This window comes from Oryctolagus cuniculus, chromosome 4 (genome assembly GCF_964237555.1).
Source record: "Oryctolagus cuniculus chromosome 4, mOryCun1.1, whole genome shotgun sequence".
Taxonomy (NCBI): domain Eukaryota; kingdom Metazoa; phylum Chordata; class Mammalia; order Lagomorpha; family Leporidae; genus Oryctolagus; species Oryctolagus cuniculus.
The window spans coordinates 159,584,774-159,606,328 of NC_091435.1; the positions used below are offsets into that span (position 1 = coordinate 159,584,774).

Consider the following 21,555-nt stretch of genomic DNA (forward strand, 5'->3'; position numbering starts at 1 on the left):
TTCTTGCTGTAGTCCTGGTCCCAAGATGACTTTGTTGGCTTGTCTCAGTGTAGCAGGTCGGAGGTGCTCACCAAGGCTGTGACAAGGTGGGGGGTGAAGAAGCAGAGAGAGGAAGTTGCCCTTGCAGTAAATCTGCTTAAGCTGGCGTCTGCTGTGTTCAAAGTCACGCTGGGAAGGCAGCCAGGGATGGGGTTCCAAAGTCTGTGTAATTGCCAAGTCCACACTTCCTCTGTCCTCCCCTGAGAGCCCAAGGTAGGGTCACCCAGAATTCGGGAACTGCACCCAGGGCACCCTGGGCCAGCTGGCTGGTTGGCTAACCTAATCAGAGCCCTTGGACTTGGAAGAGTTTTGGGCTCTGTGTGGCTGTGTGTCGTTGCCTGACTATGTCCTGGAGAGAAGGCAGGCCCCACGAATGCCTGCCCTGGAGACAGCTGCTGAAATGAAAGGCCCTCTGAGGTCAGACTCCAGGGAAGTGGTGAGTTTATGACAGTGGCTCAGCCAGCACATTTGCTTGGAGTTCGGAGGTCGGTTCACCAGGAAGCACCGTTTGCCCTGGGAGACCTTGACCAATGAATAGTCACAGAATCGTATGGGTTTGTTTCATGTTACAAACTTTTTAAAATTTTATTTTTGTTTACTTGAGAGACAGATGGGGCTCTCCACTAGTTCACTCCTCAAATGCCTGCAATGGCCCCAGGCCAAGGCCAGGCACTCAACCCAAGTCTCCCAGTTGGGTGGCTCAGTTATCTGAGCTGTCACCACTGCCTTCTAGTGGCTTCGCTGGCAGGAAGAACCAGGAGCTGGAGCAGGGACTTGAACCCAGGGACTTTGATGTGGGATGTCAAGGTCTTAGCCAGTTCCTTAAACACTAACCCAAACGCCTGCCCCAAGATTTTTTTTTAAAGATTTATTGATTTATTTGAAATAATTAGAGAGAGGGAGAGACAGAGATCTAGGAGCAAGGAGCCAGGAGATGCTTCTGGCTCTCCCAAGGGAGTGCAGGGGCCCAAGCACTTGGGCCATCTTCTGTTTTCCCCGGTGCATTAGCAGGGAGTTAGATGAGAAGTGGGGTAGCTGGGACTCAAACCAGTGCTGGCGCTGCAGGCCGTAGCTTAACCCACTGAGCCACAGCATTGGCCCAAAGATTTTTTTTTCCAATGCATTAGATTAAGTGCTTCTCTCTTTCCTTTCTGACATCCCGTCTTACCAAGTGATGGGTGTTAGGTTTTGGGGAGCTCTGCTGAGGGGTCCTTGGGCTTGGAACTCATGTAGTTTGGGGTGAATGGAATACTGGAAATATTCTGATTAAGTTACAGTTGCTTCCTTGGCTGGCCAGGCTGCTGCTGGCATGGAAAATGCACAGACCCCTCCCAGGCTGCTCCTAGGAAGGAAGTGTCAAATTATCTGTGAACAGCCGGGCTCCAGAGGAGCTAATAGAAAACCCTGAAAAGGACGGGAGCTAGCGCTCACAAAAGGGGAGGAGCTGGCGCAGCACACCCTGTCTACACAGAGAGGAGCCCACCTTGGATCCCTTGTTCTCTACTCCAGAATTATGGTCGGACTGGAAACTCTCTCGGGTTGGAAGCGGCAGCAAGGTTGGGACCTTGAGCGTATAGTGGATACTGGTTAAGCGTGGAGAGGAAGTGGAGGAGTGTATGTCGGAACGAGCCAGCAGGAATGAGGAGAGAGTATTGCAGTGAAGAGGGGAGCCCCCACCCCCACCCCGGGAGCCCCTGCTTCCTGCCCCACACCGTGCCTGTGGTACCTGGCACTGCCAATAAACGCAGCCCCTCTCACCTTCGTGGGGTTTTTTGTTTTGTTTTTGCTGCCTGGGAATTCCTCAAGGGCAAGGTCTTATTGGTGATGTTTGCATCGGCAGCACTTGGCAGAGTGCCTGGCCCTAAAGCAGCCCTCAAGAAATGTTTGCTGGGTTTAATTACAATATCATGTAGGTCCCGTGACCGCTCCGACACCCGGTGCTTTGCTGCTTCACAAAAGTTAATAACAATCAGGCGCTCTTACAATAAAAGGCTTTGGGAGAAAACCAGCCGAGGGGATTCTGGGACCACACAGCCTTTCTCCTGCGCTGCTGATGCCATGGAGTGTGGACAGATAAGTCCCCGTGGCTGAGGCTGGCGTCTGCGGGGGTCACAGCAGAGGCCAGGGCGGCAGGATTTGTGTCCTGGGGAAACAGACACGGGATGAGAAGAGTGTTGGCAGGAGGACAACAAAAGGAAAAAAACAACTGCACTGAAATCAATCCCTGTCATCACATTGAAGTAAAATTATACTTTGGCCGGCGCCGCGGCTCACTAGGCTAATCCTCCGCCTTGCGGCGCCGGCACACCGGGTTCTAGTCCCGGTCGGGTCGCCGGATTCTGTCCTGGTTGCTCCTCTTCCAGGCCAGCTCTCTGCTGTGGCCCGGGAGTGCAGTGGAGGATGGCCCAAGTGCTTGGGCCCTGCACCCATGGGAGACCAGGAGGAAGCACCTGGCTGCTGGCTTCGGATCAGCGCGGTGCGCTGGCCGCAGCGGCCATTGGGGGATGAACCAACAGAAAAAAGGAAGACCTTTCTCTCTGTCTCTCTCTCTCTCTCACTGTCTATAACCCTACCTGTCAAATTAAAAAAATGGCTTTTGTTACTTCAAAGTGGTTTTGGATGTATAGAGTTGTGTCAGTAGTACAGGGAGTTTCCAAATAACCCCTCACCCGTTTCCTGTCTTCACAGAGGCCAGCACACTTGTTACAACGAATGAATCAATATTGACATTTGACTATTAACTGAAGTCTGCAGCTGACTCTTACCTCCTTGCTTTTTACCTAATGCCCTTTTCCGTCCCGGGGTCCCAGCCTGGACACGGCCTTGTGTTCAGTCCTGGTGTCTCAGGCTGCTCTTGGCTGTTTCGGGTTCTCAGGCTTGGTTTCCGGTGACCTTGATATTCTCTGGAGCCCTGGTTGGGAATCCCGGAGAATGTCCCTCGGGTAGGATCTGTCTGAAGCACTCCTCATGGGTGGTCTGGGGTTGTGCACGTTGGAGACGAAGGCACAGGGGTGAGGGGGTTATTACCTGGTGGGGTAGGTGACTGCTCCCTCGTCATGGTGAGAACTGGCTCAGGATAAGGTTGGCTCAGTCTCTCCCCTGTAGAGAACCATGTGTACCTGTTGAAAGACAGCTTGGCTGCTTCCAACTCCAGGCGAGTTTGCAAAAGACTCTGAGCATTCAAATGGAAGTTGGTTTCCAAATTGGTTCAATAAATCCTTGGCAACAGGACTGCTGGGTCTTCTATCTGGCCTATGTGTAGCTTGGTAAAGAAACTGCTAAACCCGAAATGGCTGTATCACGTTGCGTTCCTACCGGTAACAAAAGTGCCTGTTGCTCCATACCCTTGCGAGCAATGGCTATAGTCAATTTTTCAGACTGTAGCCACTCTAATAGGTGTATAGAGGTGGGTCATCATTTTAATTGGGGTAATTATTTTTTAATATGGTACTTTATGCCAAAACAGTATTACAATATTAAACCACGTGGAAATAGATTATAAAAAGTATCAAAATGAATTAAACCAAATGGACAGAAAATGGATATTGCCAGATACCTGAGTGATTTATGATTGCATTTCTACATTAAATTTGATTTTACGTGGCAAATACAGTCTCTTTCATCCTTGGAAAGGAAACATACAACATTATTTCAAGTTTTCCTGGCTCCAAATCGAAGTAGTTCCAACTTCACAAGATAATTGGGTGTTACCAAAGGCTGCGCCTTGGGCCAGGATCAGGTCTGCAGCCACTTGCTACAGGCAGAAACTCCCTGGAGGCTCTGCTCTGCCAGCTGCTCTCTCAGCGTCCAGGTTTGCTGGAACAGAGACTGGAAGCATCACTGGGCCCTGCGCTGAAGAGTCTTAGAACAGGTGCAAGGGGGAGGGCGCATTAAACCCCGAGAGATGCAGGGCAATGGAATGGAGTGGAGAAAGTGCAGCTCCCATGCCGCTTGGTGATGGCCTGCCCCGTTTCTCCCAGTGCTTCCCAGACCTGTCCTGCTGTGGCCAACGGCAGAGAGAAAACCCACACCCCTGCAAGCCCAGTCAGGTTCTTTCTAACCTGAATGCCTTACTTCTTGTTTTGCTCTACAGAGTTCTGTGGAGGAGAGTCTGACTTTTTAAAATATATAAATTTATTATTTGAAAGTCAATTACAGAGCCGGCGCCGTGGCTCAATAGGCTAATCCTCCACCTTGCGGCGCCGGCACACCGGGTTCTAGTCCCGGTTGGGGCGCCGGATTCTGTCCCGGTTGCCCCTCTTCCAGGCCAGCTCTCTGCTATGGCCAGGGAGTGCAGTGGAGGATGGCCCAGGTGCTTGGGCCCTGCACCCCATGGGAGACCAGGAAAAGCACCTGGCTCCTGGCTCCTGCCAGGATCAGCGCGGTGCGCCGGCTGCAGCGGCGGCCATTGGAGGGTGAACCAACGGCAAAAGGAAGACCTTTCTCTCTCTGTCTCTCTCTCTCTCACTGTCCACTCTGCCTGTCAAAAAAAAAAAAAAAAAAGAAAGTCAATTACAGAAAGGGAGAGACAGAGAGAAAGGTCTTCCTTTACCGTTGGTTCACCCTCCAATGGCTGCTGCGGCCGGCGCACCGCGCTGATCCGAAAGCAGGATCCAGGTGCTTCTCCTGGTCTCCCATGGGGTGCAGGGCCCAAGCACTTGGGCCATCCTCCACTGCACTCCCTGGCCACAGCAGAGAGCTTGCCTGGAAGAGCGGCAACCGGGACAGAATCCGGCACCCCGACTGGGACTAGAACCCGGGGTGCTGGCGCCGCAAGGTGGAGGATTAGCCTATTGAGCCGCGGCACCGGCCCTGACTTTTAAAAATAAGTCAATTACAGAAAGGGAGAGACAGAGATCTTCCATCCACTGGTCTACCCGCCCCCAAAGCCACAATGGCTGGAGCTGGTTCAATCTGAAGCCAGGAGCTTCCTCTGGGTCTCCCATGTGGGTGCAGGGGCCCAAGCACTTGGGCAGTCCTCTGCTGATTTCCCAGGCGTTAGCAGGAAGCCGGATCAGAAGTGGAAGAACTGAGACCCGAGCTGGTGCTCATATGGGATGCCGGGGCTGCAGACAGCTGCTTAACCCGCCGTGCCACAGCACCGGCCCTGTCAGGTACGGTGTTCCATCTCTGTAGATGGCGACTGCTGCATTTGAGAGAGTTGTAGCTCTGGGCTCTCTTTGATAGCTTGTGCACAGGGCTGTTGCCAGCAACTTCTCTTGGCTTACACCTGTGGAGTGGAGCCAGGTGTTTGGGATGAATGAGTACAATGAGCCATGACTCCTTCACCTGGAAGGCAAAGGGGCAGAAACATTTGCGATTAGATTTCAAGCTCCCTTCCCCCATCTGGCCTGAAGACAGGAGGGCAGCGGAAGGGGTGGGGTGGCGTCCGCCTAGGCTGAGGACAGCAAGCAAGCTGCTGCATCGCACGCAGCCACTCTGCAGAGCACGCAGCCACTCTGCAGAGCGCACGGCTAGTAAAACACTGCTCACGTGGAACACGGCTCTTAGCCAGCTAGCCAAGAAGCCACACCGTGTCGGCAGCTGTTCCCACGGGAAGACAGTGACGCAGTCTCCAGAGTGTCCGTCTGAGATGCGTTTCGTTGAGGGAAGCAGCCGATGAGTCTTTGGTTTGCGTTTTCATGTAACTGGCAAGGAAACATGCGGGGCCTAAGTTCCGGAAGTAGGTTTCCCTCGGAGCCCTGTGACAATGCAGCCGGGGAGCCTGACTTCACCTCTGGGTGGGGCTCCCCAGGGGACCCTCCCTGCTGTGTACCCCTCGTTCAGATCCCAGGACGCTACATTTCCCAAGCACGTGTGTCGTGGCTTGCAAGGGCCACTCTTAGGCTGGCAAGGCTTCTAGAACTTGGGACTTTTCAGACAACCGTTGCATGAGCTAAACTGTTTTTTTTTTTTTTTTCTGTGTCCTCACTCCCAGTGCTCAGACTTGCAGGATGCTAGGACGTGGTCTATCTGGAGCCAGCATCAGCTCCCACATTTAAGGGCTCGGTCGCAGGAGGTTGCCCCCGTGTCACAGGGCACCTGGCTGTAAACTGGGGCTTCGCAGGACCCCCTCCCTAAGGTTCCAACATTGGCTAGAACTCCTCACGGACGTCGGGGAAGCACTTCGTGTTTACTGGTTTATTAGAAAGGATGTGGACGAACAACCAGATGGTGAGATGTGCGGGGTAAGGCGAGGGAGGGTCCCGAATGCAGGAGCTCTGGGGGTGGGCTCACTAGCCTGGACCCGCTCTGAGCCCCACCTGTCAGGGACTTCTGTGGCAGCTTCGTCATGTAGGGATTATTGATTAGTAATGCGGTCTGCAGCCCCCTGCCCCTCTGGAGGATGGGGATTGGGGGATATGGCTGAAATTTCCAGTCGTCTAAGCGTGGCCTGGAGTTTCTAATCGCCAGACCCCATGCAGAAGCCCACCAAGACTGAACAAAAGGACATTCCTATTTAGAAAATTTTAAGGGATTTAGGAGCGCTGGCCAGGAACTAGGGCCAGAAATAAAATGCTGTGCCCCATCACTTATGATGGAATCTATCCCAATAAAGCCACGGTAAGCTGAAAATATCATAAGTCAAAAATGCGAATCCACCTGACGGGGCCCACAGCACAGCTTAGCAGCACGGCGTCCTGTAGAGCGTGTCTCTGCTGCCCCTGCCCGGCATCACATGAGAGATCAGACCACCTACCACCAGCCCCAGAAAAGATGCAGTTGGAAGTACAGCTCCTACTGAGTGCACATCTCTTTGGTGCCATCACTGAGCCAATAAATCGTAAGTCGAGCTATCGGAAGTTGAGAACCGGGTGTATGCTTTATTGTTATCCCAGTAATCGGCAGTTAGCACATCCCACTCACAGCGAGCCAGTGTGAGGATATTTCAGTCGCCACAGGACGGATTAAACAGGTAAAACTAAAAATAGAGAATGCATCTGAGAAAACGAAAATACTTCCTCATTAGGGAGCGTCTCGCGTCAGAAGGAGCGAGGGTTTGGGAATGTAGTGCTGCTGCTGGTCACAGCTGTCAGAATTCGGGAGGAAAATGTCAGAGGTCACATCCTGTAAAGCCCTGAAATGGTGCACAGACAGGGGCAGGGAGGGGGACTGCCGGGTGACCTGACGTTAGTTTGGAGAAGCAAGACGGAGGTTCCTGGGTCCACGGCAAGTGTGGGAGGGAACCCAGTGCAAGGAAGAAGCCATCAGAATAAACTGGAAAGTAGCAGCCTGCCCAAAAGTATTCAGACTTCGTTTTTTTAATCTCCCCAGTACTCCTCTACTGGACGGGTTTGGCTGTAAACCACCAGCTGGGACTCCAGGAATAGAGGAAAAGACGGTGAAAGCCAGAGGTGTGGCCAGAAATCAGAGCCGCAGTGCTCATTTCTCTACCCATGGCTTCCTGTCCTCTCGCTGGAGCTGACCGAGGCGCCCAGAGCAGAGTGGGTGTGAGGACTGAACGTGATGGTGTGTATGTGGCTTGGAAAAGGCCAACCCAGAGCGCCCCAGCAGAGTCGCCGAGAGACGGTAGTCCGCGGTGGAATTGTGCAGGTGGCTGAGGCTGCGCTGAGCGCTTCCGCCCACGCCTGACTGTGGGAGTGCTCGCCGTGTCCTCTCCGGGAGCCGGGAGCCCGCACGGAAGGGAAGCACACTCTGAGAAGTCTTCCCAAGCAAGGCCCGCGGCTCACGCGGAACACGGCTCTTGGCCAGTTAGGCAAACCCAACCCTGGCTGGGGCTGCCCCGGGTCACTTCCAGGGCCGATGATGCAGAAGTGTAGGGACGGGACGGTTCACTTAGTGACAGACTAACGCTGTCACATGAAGGCTTTGTTCAGTATTTCTTTAAGTTCAGCTTGGATATCAGCAACAGTGATTTTATCTGAAGCAGATCTCTTAAGTATTGTGACGAGTAACTGTGTTTTGAATCACTACATGACTGTTTTTATACTTCTGAATATTTTTAAAAACTTTTTTTAAGACTTATTTTATTTGAAAGGCAAAGTTAGAGAGGAAAACAGGGAGAGAGGGATCTTCCATCTGCTGGTTCACTCTCCAAATGGCTGCAACAGCTGGCTGGCCAGGCTGAAGCCAGGAGCTTCTTCTGGGTCTCCCACATGGGTACAGGGGCCCAAGCACTCGGGCCATCTTTCGATGTTTTCCCAGGCACATTAGCAGGGAGCTGGATCAGAAGTGGAGCAGCCAGGACTCAAAACAGCATCCATGTGGAATGCCAGCATCGCAGGCAGTAGCTTTATCCACTACGCCACAGCACCAGCCCCAAGATTTGTTTAATGATTTATGTGAAAGGCAGAGCTACAGAGACAGACAGACAGTTGTCTCATCCACCAGTTCACTCCCCAAATAACCCCAAAAGTTGGGGCTTGACCAGGCAAAAGCCACAAGCCTGGAACTCCATCCTGGCCTCACACAAGGGTGTCATGGCCCCAAGCACTGGGGCCATCATTCCCTGACTTCCCATGTACATCAGGAGGAAGCTGGATTGGAATTGAGCCAACTGGCACTCCAAAATGAATGCTGGTATCCCAAGACGTGGGCTGACCTCACGCCAGCACCAGCATCTGTTTTTGTGCTTCTGGATAATTTCTGAAGAGTGGTAAGTGTGTCCCTAAATATAGGATATCAGTTAACCTAAAACGTCACCTGTGGCATGGGTGTTTACCTAGTGGTTGGGGTGCCAGTGAGGACACCCACATACTGTGGAAGAGGACCTGGTGTGGTTCCTGGCTCTGCCTGACTCCGGCTTCCTGCTAGTGCAGACCCAGGGAGGCAGTGGCGATGGCTCAACTTGCCAAGTTCCTGCCACACAGGTGGGACACCTGGATTGAGTTCCTGGTGCTTAGCTTCGGCTCCAGGTGGCATTGGCAGAGTGAACCAGCAGATGGGAGCTCTGGCTACTCGCTGCCTCTTAGCCTCTCCAATAAACAATATTCCTTGAATTTTTAAAAAAGTCCATACACATATTGTAGAATAAATCAAGTCTTCCCAAAAAGGTATTTTCAAGTTCTAACCCCTGCTTTCCACTAACTTGACCTTATTTAGAGACAAGGTTGTTATCAATCCAGTGTCACTGGTGTCCTTGAGGTAGAGGAGAAGGACACAGATACAGGTAGAAGTTGGAATGACACAAATCCAAGCCAAGGAATGCCAAGGGCTTCCGGCAGTTTTAGAAGCTAAGATATAGGAGCGCTGCTCGCCTAGAGCTTTTCGAGAGAGTATAGCCCCTGGGTGTTGATTTGGACATCCAGGAGAGAACGCTCAGAGTAAAGACGTGTTGTTCAAAGACACTCTACTTGTAGTACTTTGGTGTGGTGGCCAAAGGACATTTTTTATTTTATTTGAAAGGCAGAGTTACAGAGAGGCAGAGGCAGAGAGAGAGAATTAGTCTTCCATCCACTGGTTCACTCCCCAGATGGCCGCAATGGCTGGAGCTGTGCTAATCTGAAGCCAGGAGCTTCTTCTGGGCCTCCCATGTGGGTACAGGGGCCCAAGGACTTGGGCCACCTTCTATTGCTTTCCCAGGCCATAGCAGAGAGCTGGATTGGAAGTAGAGCAGCCGAGACTTGAACCGGTGCCCATATGGGATGCCAGCACTGCAGGTGGCAGCTTTACCCACCGGCCCCACAAAGGAAATTAACATACCCTGTATTAAGATTATTTTCATGCCACATTTTAGTAACTTTTAAAAACTATGATTGGAGGTTTTCTGGAACTTTCCATTTCCCATACCCTCCCACTGCCCAGCTGAGAGTTGATGACGTTTGCTGTTTCATTTCCTTCTGTGTTTGATTGAGTAGTCTGAGAACTATATTTGATCCCAAGAGGAGATACTCAACAACAAGTCAGTGAAGAGGAACTTGGGACATCGTCATCAAAATGCCTTTATTTGACCATTAGCCTAGACAGAGGGTCTAAGTGTCAAATACTATGCCAGGGACCAGCCATGAAAAGATAAAATATGACACAATCCTTGTCCTCAGGAAGATTTGGGTCTGAAGCTGAAAACAGGTGCACACAGTTCCAGACGCTGTGGCGAATGCTCTAAAGTGGTTCTTAGATGTCAGTGTGCACTGGAATCACCCGGAGGTCTTGCTAACCTCGGCCGCAGGGCCCCGCCCAGGAGTGCAGGGTTCAGAAATCCTCCAGTAGGCCTGAGTTTGTTTCTAGAAAGTTCCCAGGTGCTGCTGCAGCTTCTGCTCGCTGGGGAGCGCATTGAGAACAAGGCCCAGGTGATCTCGGGTGGGATGAGCCAAGGTCCCCCAGAAAAGTCCTGGAGCAGGGTTTTGAAGGGCAGGGAGGATTATCAGTAGAAACTAAGCACCATTTGCTAGAATGTTCTGTTTGTCACCCCACAGTTTGGCCCCCACGTGTTCTTTCTCTTACCCTTCAAACTCTTGTCCTAGGACACAGGTGGAGAAATCACTGCCCGGGGCCCTGGGGAGCCATGACGGCTTTCCAGCAGGCAGCTTCGTGCTGAAACATGGTTTCCATTAGTGTGTGCGATCGCCTTGGGAGGACTGGGCTGGGAAAAGACTTCAGACGCTGGCACAGGAGTGCAACCCTAGGTTGAAAACTGGGAAAGAAGTGGCTAAGTGACCTGGACTAAGCCATAAGGGGGCTGGGGCAACCCACACTGGGCAGTTCTAGAGGTCGGTCTGAGATCAGAATGGCTGCGTGTTTGGGTTCTGATGAGGGCCTCTTCCAGGCTGTAGACTGCTGACTTCTCCTTATAGCCTCACGTGGAAGGAAGAACACAAGCTAGCTCTTGGGCCTCTTTTTTATTTTTTAAAGAGTTATCTTCAGTATTTGAAGGGCAGAGTGGCAGAGAAAGACAAAGAGATCTTCATTATGCTGGTTTACTTACCCCCAAATGGCTGCAGTGGCTGGAGCTGGGCCACGCTGAAACCAGGAAGCAGGAGCCCCATCTGTGTCTCCCATGGGGGTGGCAGGGGCCCAAGGACTCGGTCCATCTTCTGCTGCATTCCCAGGTGCATTGGCAGGGAGCTGGATAGGAACTGGAGCAACTGGACTCGAACTGATAGTCTGATATGGGATACTGGCATTGCAAGCAGTGGCTTAACCCACTGCACCACAAGGCTGGCCCTGGGTGGTGGTGGTGGTTTTTAATTTCTTTTAAAAATTTGAGAGGCAAACAGATGGAGAGAGAAGACAGAGTTCCCATCTGTTGCCCACTCCATACATGCCTGCACGTGGGAAGCAGGAACGCAACCTCCCAGGCCATCATAAGCCCCAGGATCCACTCTAGAAGGAATTTAAATTCAGGAACCAGAGTCAGGAACCAAAGCCAAGCATCCCCATGTCAGACACAGGTGCCCCAACTGCGTAGCCAAATGCCCTGCCCTGGCTCTTCTTAAAGATCGCTCATCCCACTCATGAGAACACAAGCCTTATGGCCTAATGACCTCCCGAAGGCTCTACCTTCTGATGCCATTCTAATGTGAATTAGAGTTCCACATGTGAACTTGGGGCCATTCAGTCCAATACAAATGAAGAGATGGCACTGACGATGCAGATTTGCATCAGTGAGACGTGATGATCGCATGGTCGAGGGTCACCAAGAACTTCATCAAGTGACCTGCTCATTTTCCCAATGTTCTATCAACATTCAGAAGACTTATTTTCTGGGGCTGGCGCTGTGGTGTAGCAGGTAAAGCCGCCACCTGCAGTGCTGGCATCCCATATGGGCGCCGCTTTGAGTCCCGGTTGCTCTACTTTCAATGCAGCTCTCTGCTATGGCCTGGGAAAGCAGTGGAAGATTTCCCAAGTCCTTGGGCCCCTGCACCCACCTAGGAGACCTGGAATAAGCTCCTGGCTCCTGGTTTCAGAACAGCACAGCTCCGATCATTGCAGCCAATTGGGGAGTGAGCCCACAGATGGAAGACCCCTCTCTCTCTCTGCCTCTCTTCTCTCTGTGTAACTCTGACTTTCAAATAAATAGATCTTAAAGTTATTTCCATTTAATCAGTGAGACCACTTGAGTTCACCACCCCAGACCACAACTCAGGAAGGTGCTGAAAAAGCCTCCCGTCTCCAGCTGTACAGGAAGTGGAGTTCACATGGCAGTAGGTGGTGTGGGCGTAGTAGCACCACCTGTGGTGCTGGCATTCATGTTAGAGTGTTGGCTGGAGTCCCAGCTGCCTTGCTTCTGATCCAGCTTCCAGCTTATGTACCTGGGAAAGCAGTGGAAGATGGTCTAGGTACTTGGGCCCCTGCCACCCACATGGGAGAATCAGATAGAGTTGCTGGTTCCTGGCTTCTGGCTTTGGCCCGGCCTGGCCTACCCTGGCCCTGGCTATTGAGCCCACTTGGGGAATGAACCAGCAGATGGAAGATCTTTCTCCTTTTCTGTCACTCTGCCTTTCAAATAAATCTTTTTTAAAAAAGTGTGTAGAAAACTCTTCCCTTGGAAAGCACTGGTTCAGAATCCCGAAGTGGGAGAACAGGGAGGCTTCTCAGTGCTGTCCCACACTGCGTTCCTGTCTCCAGGCTCTCCTGGCTTTGCTCCTGCCAGTCTGACCACTCCCCCTCAGCCTCCTCCACAGGTTCCTCATCCACTCATCACCTGCCGCTGTGCTTCACAGCCCTCTCTGCTCACGTCACTCCCCCAGTCTCCTGCCGTTGCTTCGGACCTGCTGATAGCTCACCATCTCCTGCCCAGTCTTCTCTTTCTTTTTTTTTTTTGAAGATTTACTTATTCACTTGAAAAGTGGAATTATGGAGAGAAAGAGAGATCTTCCATCTGCTGATTGACTTCCCAAATGCATGGCCAAGCCAAAGCCAGGAGCCTGAAACTCCATCTGGGTCTCCCATGTGAGTGCAGGGGCCCAAGCACTTGGGCCATCGTCCACTGCTTTCTCAGCTGCATTAGCAGACAGCTGGATCAGAAGTGGAAGAGCAGGGAATCGAACCAGTGCCCATGTGGGATGCTGGCGTTGCAGTAGCAATTTAACCAGCTGCACCAGATCGCCAGCCTTGGTCTTCTCATTTTAGCTTTCAGTGTGCGTACATAATGCGTTAGAGGTACCAGTGAGCCTCGTCACAGTGATGCATACCAACCACAGACCCCCTTGGGCATACAGTCTGAGGAGTTCTTGCTCAAATGACTGAGGTCCTTGGCTAAGCAGTCTTGATGAGCTTGGTTGCCCTTGTTCACGTATTTGGGGTCAGCTGGTGGTTAAGGTGGATTAATGTGGGCTGTCTTTAGCTCTGCTGACTGGGATGAGCGTGTTACCATCCAAGTGTCTCATGCCGCAGCAGGCTAGCCTGGGCATGCTCTTCTAGCACTGGCAGCAACACAAGAACTCAAGTGGAAACTCTGATGACCTCTGAAGACCTAGGCTTAGAACTGGCATGCCAGGGTTCCTACCACTTCCCACTGGCCGGGTCACCAAGTCAGCACGTCTTCAAGGAAGTAGCTGAGCTGCTTTTGTGAGAAGACTCAGCCCAGATCCTGGATGGGAGTAGAGACAAAGAACCCGGATGGGAGCAGAGAACGGAACCGAGGCCCTCGACGCTGTGAGAGGCGGGTTAACTTGAAAGCGGCTGATTCGGGCTGATTTTGATTTCCGGGTGTTCAGTCTTCAGGTCAGGCCTCATTGGTTCCGCCTCTAGCGATGGCATTTCTGCTGGCCGAGCCCCACGTTGGCACAGAGCAGCACACGGCAGGAAGGGGATGTGCGTGTGTCTCTGCCGTGGGACCTCCCACAACGCCGGCAGGATTCAGTAGTGGGGGCTCCACTGCCGCAACCGGAGCCACTGCGGCATTTCCCCCGGGACCCCACCTCTGAGCACCTGGATTAAGATATCTGGATTAAGTTTCCAAAACCCTCCCCATACCATTAACATAAGGGGACCAAACTCCTGCAGTCCAGGGCACAAACATTGAAACCATACAGATGGCATCAGTCTACCCAGGTGCTTTGTCCGTACCACAAGCTAAATATGCAGAACCTTGAATTCATCGTCTCCCCCTCCCGTCCCTCTGATACCTAACACAGCCTCAGCACTGCGCTCACTGCCTCTCCCAGCTCCAACCACCACCCTGGGTGATGCCTCTGCCCCTCCCACTGGACCCACCCTGGCTCACCCGTGCTCCCTGTCGTCAGGGTTCTCCAGAGGAACGGAGGGCACAGGATACACAACACACACCTGGCCTTTATATTCTATACAAGGGAACTTCAAAACAGCTGGGAGAGATTGCATTTTTTGGTGCAAAGCATTTTGAAATCTATGCATGTGTTTTTCATAATAGACGTTTTTCCATGAACTTTTTGAGGAGTTCTTGTGTATGAATTTCATAATTTTTGACACCAAACAAATTTCTTTTTTTTTTAAATAATCCATGCTGTTTGCACTTTCTCTCTCTCTCTCAAGATTTATTTTATTTGAAAGGCAGAGTTACAGAGAAAGAGAGAAGTCTTCTGTCTGCTGGTTCACTCCCCTATTGGCTGCAATGGCTGGAGCTGGGCCAATCCTAAGCCAGGAGCCAGGAGCTTCATCCAGGTCTCCCATACGGATGCAGGGGCCCAAGGACTTGGGCTGTCTTCCACTACCTTCTCGCGGTATAGCAGAGGGCTGGATCAGAAGTGGAGCAGCCAGGACTTGAACCGGTGCCCATATTATGGATGCCGGTACTAACAGGTGATGGCTTTACCCACTATTCCATAGCACTGGCCCCATAAATTTGTCTTTTAATTTCAATTTTCCCATGAACTTTGACAAGTACCCTTGTATGTATACATGTATATATGTATGTATATGTATGTATGTATACCATGTGTTGTCAGCTTCCCACTTGCTGTATGTATGTATATATATATATACATACATACAAGGATGGATGGATGGATAGATGGATTGATTAATAAATACATGAGAAAATTTAAGGAATTGCTTCCATAACTGTGGGGACTGTGAGGACTGGGAAGTCCCACATCTATAAGGTAGTAATTCAAGTAATAATTGACACTGTGGCCTTGTGTCTGACATCCTTAGGGCAGGCCAGCAGGCTGGAAACCCAAACAGGATTTCTATGTTAACCATTTTTTTCTTCTTAAGATTTATTGATTTATTTGAAAGGAACAGTGATGGGGTGGAGGTGGAGTGAGGGGGGAATCTTCATCTGCTGGTTCATTCCCCAGATGACCGTAACAACCAGGACTGGACTAGGCTGAAGCTAGAAGCCAAGAGCTTCCGGGTCTCCCACAGCAGGTGCAGGGGCCCGAGGACTTGGGCCATCTTCCACTGCTTTCCCAAGCACTTTAGCAGGGCTGGATAGGAGGTAAAGCAGCCCAGACTCCAGTACGGGGTGCAGTGCTTCACCCACTGTAGCACAGCACCAGCGCCTGTGTTCCCAGTCTTGAAGCAGAATACTTCTCATTCTCCTGCAAACCTGCAGTTCTTCTCTTGAGGCTTTCAATTGGTGCAGCCCACCCCCACTAGGGAGAGGAATCGGCTTTGCTGAAGCCAACCTGTGTCAATGCTGAGCCCATCCACACAATGCCTGCACAGCAACACCCAGACTAGCGTCTCATCAGACCACTCGACACCCTGACCAAACCCAGCTGACACGTAAAATTACCCATCACGCACTTCCTCCCTTGTGCCCTGCTGTAAAGGAATTCCCACAGCTCTGGCGCCTCAGGGCCTTTGTTGAAGCCACTGCCTTCACCTGCGGCACTTGGCCCTTCTCTGCCCTCCGTCTCACCATAACCATCATACCCGAGGTGGGGCTGGCACTTGGCCTGGTGGTGCAGACATGCGTACCCCATTTCAGCGTGCCTGGGTGTGATACCCAGCTCCATCACAGACCCCAGCTTCCTGCTAATGCAGACCCTGGGGGGCGGCAGTGAGGGTCAAGCAGTTGGGTTCCTGTCACCCACAAAGGAGACCAGGATTGAGTCCTTGGCTCCCAGCTTCATAGCCCTCAACCCACAACTGTTGTGGCTATGTGGGGACTGAGCCACAGACAGGAGTACATTCACTCCCCCTTCTCTCTGTCTCTCAAACTGTTAGTGGAGATGAGTGGGGTTCTTGTCTTCATGCAAGAAAGAATTCAGGAGCCGGCGCTGTGATGCAGTGGGTTAATGCCCCGGCCCAAAGCCCCGGCATCCCCTATGGGTGCCAGTTCGAGACCCAGCTGCTCCACTTCCAATCCAGCTCTCTGCTGTGGCCTGGGAAAGCAGTAGAAGGAGGCCCAAGTCCTTGGGCCCCTGCACCTGCGTGGGAGACCTGGAGGAAGCTCCTGGCTTAGGATCGGCGCAGCTCCAGCCATTGCGGCCAATTGGGGAGTGAACCAGTGGATGGAAGACCTCTTTCTCTCTCTCTCTTTGCCTCTCTCCTCTCTCTCTGTGTAACTCTGACTTTCAAATAAATGAATAAATCTTAAAGAATTCAGATGTGAGACAGAGCAGTGGTAAGCAAAGCAACAAGGTTTACTGGGGTAGGGGCACCCATGAGAACAGATGGACAGAATCAGAGTGCCCAGTCTCTCGGGCTGGGGAAATCATGGTGACGCGGTTGAGAGGGAATACACCTGGCAGCCGGGCGGGCGGCTCGGGGAGAGCTGAGAGCTGAGCGTTTGCCCTGTTGGACTGGGAGCTCCTTCTCCCATCCTTGGTGTTCCCAACATTGCCAGGCTCCTAGCAGGCTCCCGGGCAGAAGCTGTGTCTCTGACTGTAGAGAGCTGGAAGTCCTCCCAGAGCCGCACGTCCAGGAGAGGAATGGAGGCCCAGGAGGCTCACAGGAGGTGGACGCAGGCCCTCTAATCCCGAGCCAAAAACTCTTCTCCCTGCATCTTTGGCTCTGAGGTTCCCTCTCCAGTTTCAGGGCAGAGAAGCCCAGGTGTCTGGCTCCAAGCTCCCTGACTCACTGTGCCTTACTGAGAACGGGCCGCTCTGACCTTCTCTCTGCAGGTTCACAAATGAAATGTGTGTGTGGAGGGAGCCGCTTTTCCCCTGAATGTGACAGGACCAGTAGCTTGCAGGTGGACACCAAGAGCCACAGTCCCATGGTTCCCACCTCTCCTGCTCCTCTCCATCTCAGGAGGAACCTTTACAACGAGATGAACCAGCACAGCTGTCCAGTGAATGCTTACTTGGGTCAAATACTGCTCTCTGTGCTTCTGGGTACATGTCCTCATTAAACTTCACCTCCTGTGTCTCGGCCCCAGTCTGAACATGGGCTAAGTGAGACATGGAGAATGCAAGTAAGTTGACCAAATCTTAGGCCCAGTTAATGACAGAGCCAGTATTTAGATCTCAATAGTCAAGATCCAGAGCCTGTAGGAGAGATGAACATCACTTGTCTGAAGCCATCCCCTAGAAGAGAACACCAGCCGCAAGTATGTGAGCCACACGTGTGACGTACATCTCCCTAACAGCCACCTTTAAAAAATGAAATTACCTTTGATCATGTTATTTAACTCAGAACTTTCTGCCTCAACACAGAATCAAGAAATAACTGTGAAGATGGCTAACACTTTTTTCCTAGAGTCTTTGAACTCTGGTGATGTTTTATACATCCCAGTTGGGACCAGCTTCCCTCAAGGGCTCAGTAGTAACTGTGGCAGGTGGCACCTCATTGGCCAGCACAGAGGTAAAAGATCTGTCCGTGTCACTCAGACACTGTAATAGCCATGCTGCTCTGTGAAGGGGATTCAACAGTTCATGGAAAAGTGAATTTGAAACATAAGTTGAGGGCTGGTGATGTGGCATAGCGGATAAAGCCACCACCTGCAGTGCTGGCATCCCATAGGGGCACCTGTTCGTGTCCTGGCTGCTCCTGTTCTGATCCATTCCGATCCAGCTCTCTGCTCTTCCTAGGAAGGCAGTAGAAAATGGCCCAAGTGTTAGGTGGGAAGTTAAAAATTAGCCCACGTGTGTGAGAAAAGGGCTCAGAGAAACCAGCATCTGCTTTGGAAACCCCAGAAGCCCAGCATCGTGCACTTCAGAGTCCTGCTCAGACCCTGGTAACCTCCCGGGTGGTCCCAGCCCCCCACCCCCACCCCGCCAAGCTCCCAGGAGAATTCTCTCAGGACCAAGGGGGTTACCTGATGACACGGGGCAATAAAACCCTCACGGATGCCCAAGGGGAAGCCCCTCTACTCTGCCACCAGCAAATCTGGGGAGGAAGTTGCTAGTTTTCACCCAACAAACCCTTTCGCCAGGGCTCCCCATTCTTTGTCCTGGAGGAGAGGGCGCAGTGGGTAAAGAGACTCCCTTAGAACCAGGAGTCCAAACAGACTGCGGGCTCAGCCCTCTGCTCTCTGCTGAGCCGCCGCCAGGCCTGTCCAGGTGTGTTCTCTCCACTCAGCCGTGTAACCTCGCTCTCCCCCACTCCCAGTGACTGGACGCTCCGTCCCTTCTGTCTGATGGATGCCCTGTCCCCAGTAAAACCTTATTACTTTACTCTCTGTCTCATGCCTGAATTCTTTCTCGCATGAAGACACCCCACGGCCTCCATGGCTTTTTCTCTGGTGATGCAAGTGCTTGGACCCCTGCACCCAGGAAGAAGCTCCTGGCTCCTGGCTTCAGATTGGTGCAGCTCCGGCCATTGCAGCTCTCTGGGGAGGGAACCAGTGGATGGAAGACCTCTCTCCTTTGCCTCTGCCTCTCTGTAACTCTGCCTTTCAAATAAATAAATCTGTAAAATAAATAAAACATAAGTTTATTTTTGGTGCAAAAAATAAAATCCATGCATAGTTTTTTTTCTCTCAATCTGTACTTTCTCTGAACTTTTTAAAGAATTTCCTGTCCGTACCCCTGTCATGTAGATTGGGGTCCTGGTTTGTGCTGGCTGCGTGGCTGGTTGTGCACACTCACCTGTGCCTCTGGGTGTGGGCTGTGCCCGGCTTAGCCAGGCTGAGTCAGGAGCCTTCGGGGCCCTGGCGCGATCTTGCTGTGACTAACCTTTGAATCACCCCGTCAACTCCGTCAACTCGGGGATCAGCTCAGGTGGAGGGGATGGCTCTCTGTCCAGATTCCTCATCTGGTCACTCCATCCGTCCTTCTTGGCTCCCAGACAGCCCAGGCATTTGGCAGGTGAAGCTTGACTGTTCTGAAATGGCTTTTGCAGAGAATTAGCCTGAACTAATCAGCCGCTTCCCGAAGCTTCCACCCTCTCAGGATGCAGTCCATTGCCTCCGGGCCCCCCCGCCCCCCGGCCCCCGTATTTTTCCTTCAGAAATTTCTAACCACTAAAACACAACTCAGGAAGCTGGAGAGTGGTTTAAATAAAATGGACTCAAAAGAATATTCTGGCTACCATGTGTTGTCAGCTTCCCACTTGCTGAGACCAGGCTCTCCACCTGACTCTAATTTCCAGGCCCCTCTGCCTGCCTGCGGTACTGGCAGGGACCTAAATCTAAAAGGTTTCGATTTTAGAATCGAAAATTCCTGCAAGAAAAAGAAGTGCACCAATCCTAGACACTCTAGCGTGGAAAGGGGAATGCCAACTATGGAGTTAATTAGCATCGCATGGCTCCTGCCACCCTCCCAGGGCTCCTACTGGGGTTCCAGTCCCAGCTGTGTGTGAGGTGGGCAGCTCCAAAGGAGAGGCCCCTCTACCCACCACTCAGCCCAGCGCCTCTGTCCTTTCCCCTGATCCGGGAGGAGTACAGCTGGCCTGGACCAGAGGCTGTGTTTGCCAGCTGCTTGCTAATGCAATCCAGCGCTTCCACCCACCACCAGCCTCCCCTCAGCCCTTTGATTCTAAAGCCACACCTCCTCAACCTGGGAGGCTCGCTCAGCCCCGGCCTGGAGTGGCTCTGAAGTAGGCGGGCACACAGGTTAAAATCATTAGGTTTGTGAGATCGAAGACCACGCCTTCGCCACGCCCCTGTGTGACCTCATGCCCCTATCTGGCCACACCTGGGTGCCCACCAGCCAATCAGGTTAATTAACCACTCCCCTTTGGAAGTGGGTTAAAAGCCTGGGACGCAGTGTGTCCTCCCCTCTCCTTTTCCCTGGCCTCTAGCCAGGAGGGGGCTGGCTGTAGCCCTGTGTCTCCTGGGCACGTGGCCTTCTGGCTACCCAGCCTAGGCTTCCTGACCTAGATGCTCCTCCACGTGGCTGGTTCCTGGTGCTCAGTGTGAACCCAGATTTACCTCTCTCTCTTAAATAAAGCTCTCACTCTCCTATGCATTTTTCGCACTAAATAAAAGCTAAAATGTACCATGCTGCCTCGTTTATTTATGCTGGTATTTAGAATTCTTCTCTAAATATTAGGCAAGAACCCTCTCGGGCTTATTAATATTGGGGCTTTATTAATAAGCATATGGTGATATATGGCACCCCAAATTCTGGTAACATGTGGCACCCCAGACTCGACCTCTGGGGAACTTTAAGGGGCCACGTTTTCATGTAGATTTTAGGGGGTCATTTCTGATATCGGCTCCAGGGACCTCCCCCAAGTCTCCAGGGGCCTGAAGGTGAGCCCGCACTTGCCCAGATCAGGAAGAGACTCGGGGAGGCCGCCGACCCAAGTTCTCGCAGCACGGCCTGAGGAAGGGCACTTCCTCGCTGACCTGGCCTTTCTTCTACTCTTACCGTCATCTGGATGCTTCATAGATGTCGCTGCCTTACCCCAGCCAGTGCCATTACAACTCTCCTTTCACACTTGCAGCGACTGGTGGACGGTGGAAGTGAGAGGTGCAAGGTGGGACGCATCTAAGGGCATCCCTGGATCTGTTTTCTTCAGAACCCTGTGGCAGGTGTCCTGTTCCTCGTTCCTCCCCAGCCAAGAGGCGGATACTGTGCAGCTCTGACGATGGCATGAGCGTGGTCACGGGCATGGGGTTTTGCAAAGACGGGTAACTACCAAATGTATCCCAGAAGGCCCTGGTCAGAGGTGCCAAGTGTTGGCGGCAGGGTCTGCCCTATGGGAGCAATCACATCTCACACACCTAAACCTGAGGTCCACCAGGGAGTTCTGAGCCCTGTGGTGACAGATATCTTAATATTGGTATCCATGTCCCTATGCGTGCATCTCCCATCCCAAATACTCTTTTTTTTTTTTAAAGATTTATTTATTTATGTGAAAGTCAGAGTTACACACAGAGAGAAGGAGAGGCAGAGAGAGAGAGGGGTCTTCCATCTGCTGGTTCACTCCCCAATTGGCCGCAATGGCCGGAGCTGTGCTGATTCGAAGCCAGAAGCCAAGAGCTTCTTCCGGGTCTCCCAGGTAGGTGCAGGGACCAAGGGCTTGGGCATCTTCCACTGCTTTCCCAGGCCATAGCAGAGAGCTGGATTGGAAGAGGAGCTGCCATATGGGATGCGGCACTGCAGGCAGCATCTTTACCCGCTATGCCACAGAGCCAGCCCCCAAAGTACTCTTTTAAAAATCTTATTTATTTGAAAGGCAGAGTAACATAAGGAGAGACAGATCTTGAATCTGCTGGTTCACTCCCCAAATGGCTGCAACAGCCAGGGCTGGGCCAGGCAAAAGCCAGGAACCAGGAACTTCTTCTGGGTCTCC

General features: G+C 52.1%; 1 long non-coding RNA gene across 1 annotated transcript; it reads right to left on the reverse strand.

The window, feature by feature from the left end:
* Positions 1–9,810: 9,810 nt before the first annotated feature.
* LOC127493919 (uncharacterized) lies at positions 9,811–19,852 on the reverse strand. The gene is made up of 4 exons (XR_007924452.2): positions 19,803–19,852; positions 18,990–19,146; positions 10,444–10,633; positions 9,811–10,330 (listed from the first exon to the last, which is right to left on the reverse strand). It is a non-coding gene; the product is annotated as an uncharacterized lncRNA (long non-coding RNA).
* Positions 19,853–21,555: the final 1,703 nt, after the last annotated feature.